The sequence below is a fragment of the Bufo gargarizans genome, chromosome 6, assembly GCF_014858855.1.
Source record: "Bufo gargarizans isolate SCDJY-AF-19 chromosome 6, ASM1485885v1, whole genome shotgun sequence".
Lineage (NCBI taxonomy): Eukaryota > Metazoa > Chordata > Amphibia > Anura > Bufonidae > Bufo > Bufo gargarizans.
In genome coordinates, this window is record NC_058085.1 from 331,789,403 (window position 1) to 331,795,402 (window position 6,000).

Sequence of the window (6,000 nt, forward strand, 5' to 3'; positions counted from 1 at the left end):
AATCGTTAACGGTCATCAGCCGTATGTTCTGTTAGAAGCTGTGGCAGTTACAAGGAGAGCGCTATAGTAGAAATTGCAAGCCCTCTTAGAAAGGACACGCCTACTCAGCTGTGATAGGGAGATAGCAGCAGCAGCAGAAAGGACACTCCTACTGAGCTGTGATAGGGAGAGAGCAGCAGCAGAAAGGACACCCCTACTGAGCTGTGATAGGGAGAGAACAGCAGCTGAAAGGATACGCCTTTTGAGCTGTGATCAGGAGAGAGCAGCAGCAGAAAGGACACGCCTACTGAGCTGTGATCGGGAGAGAACAGCAGCTGAAAGGATACGCCTTTTGAGCTGTGATCAGGAGAGAGCAGCAGCAGAAAGGACACGCCTACTGAGCTGTGATCGGGAGAGAACAGCAGCTGAAAGGATACGCCTTTTGAGCGGTGATAGGGAGAGAGCAGCAGCAGAAAGGATACGCCTACTGAGCTGTTATCGGGAGAGAGCAACAGCAGAAAGGACACGCCTACTGAGCTGTTATCGGGAGAGAGCAACAGCAGAAAGGACACTCCTCTGAGCTGCCAATCTGAAATCTAGCAGAACAATTGGAGCAATGAATGAGGAGATCTCTGGATCCATGTGAGGTACAGGGCTGGTTCTAGGTTTATTAAAGGTTATCATGTACTGTATGTTACATGGCATAACCCCTTTAAGTGGCCCCTGGGACTTCTCCAGTCCTGTATGTGGATAGCAGCTTACATGCATACGGCAATGACAACCTCAGGGTTCCCTTCCGCTGTAACATATGGACGTCATGATGAGGCATTCCACAGTCAGAACCAGGGGGGCACCTAGCCTTTCTGCTGCCTGAGGCAAAAACTAAACCTGCCCCCCATGCCAATTTCTTAACCTAACCCCTTTACCACAATGAAAGCCCTCATTGCCCACGGCCCTTCCGCTGCCCCCCTCCTGCCCCTACCTGAGGCGATCGCCTCACCTGGCCTCCTTGGTGGTGCACCCCTGGCCAGAACCTAGCCATCTAGGACTCTGTATGCCTTACACGGCCACCAATTCATTTTCAATGGGCACCCCTTTAAGTTAGTTTGAGGGCATATTCACACAGGGCAGATTTGTTGCAGAAATGTCTGGCCCATTCATGTGAAAGACACTTGCAGAAACCCAGGCAACATTCTGCAGGAACAACCCCATTCAGGTGGATGGACCCTGTCGCCTGTGAATATACCCTGCAGTGAGGGTCCGATGCATGCAATCCAATGCACCGACAACCAGAATAAATGCAGCTGACAACTTGTCTGGGGTCTAAGATCAGGAGACTCGGGGCACTCAGGGCACAGTCCCACGGCGACCCCAGGTGAAGCTGATCAAAACGGCGGCGATCCGCAGTAAAACTGCATCATGCAGCGGCACAACCCGCACTGTGTGAACACAACCTACGTCATCAATAGACTTAACCCTTAAATGAGTTTAACACCTAGATTAACCCCCATCAGGCTGCTGTAACTTGACACCAAGCACTCAGCCCACATCTGTGTCGGGGGCGTCCTGAGGATCCCCCATCAAGTCTTCAGCTGAACTGTGGAGATTTCTGGACTGCTGGATGCCGGATTATGGGACTGCAGCTGGCAGTGGGCACACTGACTCCAGGGCATGCTACAGTCTGCCTAGCGGAGCTCTGTCTGTGACCACACAGCACTGTCACTATGCTCTGGGAAGTTGTGACTGGGTAAAATGCAGCAGACGACCCCCTCACCCCCCAGACACAAGTTACCTGTGAGAGCATCTTCCCCCTCCTCCATGCAGATTATGGATCCTTCCACAGCCTACAGCCCGGCACCCGGGGCCGCCAGCAGCATCCCTGGCATCTGCCCCACCAGAGATGCCCTGCCGCCTGCAAGAAAGCAGCAGGCCACGCCCACCGCACGTCAATCAGGACCGGCCCTCCCAGCTACAACCGCTACCGTAACACACGCAGCCCCTACCGTAATGTGTGCAGTAGCCGCGCACCGACCCCAAGAGGAAGGAAGCCGCTTATCTAAACAGCAGGAAGCCGCTTATCGGCCAGACGTGTTTCTGGTCAAAGCAACAGCTGCTTTAACTAATGCAAAACTGCGGTAAGAAAGAGACTGAATGAAGCCTGACAAGGAGAACATGTGCAGAGTGCTGTGGTCGGATAGATGTGACCCAGGCTTCTAACTGCACGTCGCAAGGCTGGTGTAAGGTCATTCATTATGCACTGTAGTCAGGGTTGTTTAAGGGTTAATGAGAGCAATTCTAGGGTCTGGAGCTTTGCCGATCATTTCACTGTTAAAAAAAATAATATATATTTATCAAGTTATTAAAGGGCATCTGTCAGCAGTTTTGCACCTATGAAACCGACCTGTTACATGTGCACTTGGCAGATGAAGGCATCAGTGTTGGTTCCATGTTCATATGTGCCCGCATTGCTGAGAAATATGATGTTTTGATATATGCAAATGAGACTGTAGGAGCAACAGGGGCGTTACCATTACACCTAGAGACCCTGCTCTCTCTGCAACTGCTGCCCCTTCTGCACTTTGACAGGACCTGGCAGTGAAAACCTGATCACTACAGGACCTGTCAATCAAAGCACAGAGGAGGCAGCAGTTGCAGAGAGAGAACGGAGGTGTAATGGTAACGCCCCCGTTGCTCCTAGAGGTTAATTTGCATACATTAAAATGTAATTTTTCTCAGCAATGCGGACACATATGAACATGGGACCAACACAGATGCCTTCAGCTGCCAAGCGCACATGTAACAGGTCAGCCAGTGTCATAGGTACAAAACTGCTGACAGATGCCCTTTAAATCTTTAGGGTATGTTTTGAGTTTTTTCTGTGCTGAAAAAAAAAAAACGACGCGGAACCTGCTTCAAAATTCCATGTAGTTTTTGACCCAGTTTTTGATCTGACCCATTTCCATGGGAAGTTTGGATCTGCGCCAAGAAGGTATATGTCACTTAGTTTTTCCACGCTGCAGTTTTTAAAACTAAGATGCTGTGTAAATTACCATGCATTTTCCCGTTAAAATCAACGGGACTTGCGTTGCACGGGTTTACTGTGCTGCTTTTATAAGCAGAATCTGTGCCAAAATCAATATAAAAAAAAAACAACTCAGTGTGGTGCGCTCAAGATGGCGCCGAGTAACAGTGCAGCGGATCCCCTGTCCGAGGAGTCATAAGATAAGCACAAGAAGGAGCAGCGGTATGGCGTCGCCGCGTCTCTGATTGCATAGTCAGTAGGTGCAAGATACCACCCAAAGCACAGATGAAGTTTTGATCTTTTATTGAGGACGCGTTTCGGGGTACAAGGCCCCTTACTCAAGTCCAAAAGGCAATTATCATATGACAGAGATGAAAAAAAAACTTATATAGTAGAATGTTTAAAAGCAAGACTGGAAGCTTAAGTGCGGACGGAACCTCATACACGGATGGTAAAGGGTAACTATTCAGAATAAAAAATATGGGGGTCATTTATCAAACTGGTGTAAAGTAGAACTGGCTTAGTTGCCCATAGCAGCCAATCAGATTCCTTCTTTCATTCTCCAAAGGGGCTTTTCAAAATGAAAGGTGGAATCTGATTGGTTGCTATGGACAACTGATTTTAATTGGTTGGCAGGGGGAGAGCCTTTCAGGAGCCAATCATTAGAATATCAGGGTCATCCATAAAGAGATACATAAATCACTGCGAAAGGTGCACCACAGTGATATGCAGCTGACAACGCTGGCTAACCCCTCAGGCTGATGTTAAGACTTTAGCCAATGTATTCCTGTCAGGAACACATCGGAGCCCGTCTGCACCACCGTCAAGGTATCTCAGCGTGGCATGGGCTCCTACCACTAGACTACCTACGGTGTGTGAACACGGTCTGAGAGGTGCTAGGATACGACTTACAGCCAAGCTCCCACATCCCTCCATAGTGAGATCACTCAGGCAGTGGGAGAAGAGATAGGGCTGTAAGCCTCCACCTATAACAGGCCACGTGACACAGGCTACCGGGTGCAACAGAATGCTACCAGCAGTACGCAATGGCACATTCTAAAAATAACTGAAATAAAGTGGCCTAAATGGGAGGAAATGCTCAAAAACCCCAAACACTGTAGTGTGTTTATAACCGGGGGGAGCAATTCCTCCGCATGTGATCCGTTGCTAACGGCAATCCCCAGCAAAAATGCATACAATGGAGGATGTCGGCAGCGGACCACATGCACCACAAAAGCCACTTTTTTTCAGTTATTCATCCATCACGAGGGCAAAGATCCCTCTAATTGTTCTAGCTACAAGCCCATTTTGCTCCTCAAAACCTTGGGCCAAAATCCTAGCCCGTAGACTTGCACCTCTGAAACTCTTTAGCCAGGAACAAGCGGGGTTTGAGCGAGAGAGGGAGAGACGGGCTAGCTACTTTCGAGCCATCCATGCCATCAATTATACTACCCAAACGAAGACCAGATTGACCCTTTTCGGCACAAATGCTGAGAAGGCTTTTGACAGAGTCAATTGGCTTTAATTATCCTTGCTGGTGACGTTCAAAATGCGCTAGCCACCTCCTTTCCTTTCACCTGGACACGTAAACACATTACCTACTTAGGAGTGAAACTTTCGGATAACACAGCGGATATTTTCTCCCTTAATTATACCCCTTCTCTGGAAGAACTCCAGAATTTGGAGATTCCTATGATGTCGTGGATAGGTAGGAAAATTTGTTGAAGTCCTTTATCCTTCCTAAATTCCTATACCTCATAGAAGCGGCTCCTATTTTCCTACCTGCCCATTTTTTCTAAGGGTACTTTCACACTAGCGTTTTTCTTTTCCGGCATAGAGTTCCGTCCTAGGGGCTCAATACCAGAAAAAGAACTGATCAGTTTTATCCTAATGCATTCTGAATGGAGAGCAATACGTTCAGGATGCATCAGTTCAGTCCCTCTTTCCATTGAAATGTATTAGTACCGGATCCGGCATTAAAATTGCCGCATTGACGGATGCGTTCTTCCGGTCCGGGCATGCGCAGACCTTTAAATCTGTGAAAATAAATTATACCGGATCCGTTTTTCTGGATGACACCGGAGAGAAGGATCCGGTATTTCAATGCATTTGTCAGACAGATCCGCATCCATCTGACAAACGCATCCCATTCGCGTCTATATTTCGGCGACGGAACTGCCTGCCGGAATCCTCTGATTCGCATCTTCACGTATTAGAGGAATACAGTCTAAAAAAAACTATAAATTGGGGGCTCAAATCGCGCATGTGCAACACACAGGCCACAGGGGTACAACTTGTGAGGTGACGGTGGACCGAGGAATAGTGGCAGCTAGTTCTTTACTCACAGTTTTGACGCTCCCTGGGCCGGGCTGCATTGAAGGGGCGAACGGCACTGGATTCTCCGGGGCACACTCTTCTATAGGGGACACCGGCCAGGTGGTGATTGAGGTGCCCTTGATGGTGACTGGATTTCAGCAAGCTTGTGCGGCTGGGCCCCTGAAGTGAGTAACATTGTGACCTCGTGGTGGTGCAAAATGATGAGGGTAGTTGGTGTGGAAATGAGGAAGAAGACAGTAGTGAACGCCAACCAGGAACTTTACTGTACGCAGGGTTTTTAACAGCAATTGACATCCGAGAATAAACAGTCTCTTATGCAGGTTGAGGGTGGTATGCTGTAAATCCAGGCAGCAGGCTGTAGGGGTGGCTAGAACTTCAGGCTGTGTAGAGAGATATGTGCTCCTCGCCTGATCCCGACCTCGGTGGCTTCTGACCCTACTGTTCTACTTCAGTGTAACAAACAGATGACCTCTCTGTACTTGTAGTAAATAACGGTGAGGCTGCCAAGGGCTACAGTGGATATAAAAAGTCTACACACCCCTGTCAGGTTTCTGTGATGTAAAAAAATGAGACAAAGATAAATTATTTCAGAACTTTTTCCACCTTTAATGTGACCTATAAACTGTACAACTCAATTGAAAAAAAAATATGAAATCTTTTAG

General features: G+C 48.2%; 1 protein-coding gene across 2 annotated transcripts in view; it reads right to left on the minus strand.

Moving 5' to 3' along the window:
- Window positions 1-5,542, minus strand: part of CHST15 (carbohydrate sulfotransferase 15) — a 103,108-nt gene extending 97,566 nt beyond the window's left edge. Inside the window, exon 1 of one of the 2 annotated variants that reach the window (XM_044299063.1) lies at window positions 5,347-5,542. The gene's annotated coding sequence lies outside the window, so the exon portion shown is untranslated. Of the gene's footprint in view, window positions 1-1,771; window positions 1,906-5,346 lie in introns of those variants that run through there. The other variant, XM_044299061.1, reaches the window with a different exon arrangement.
- Window positions 5,543-6,000: the final 458 nt, after the last annotated feature.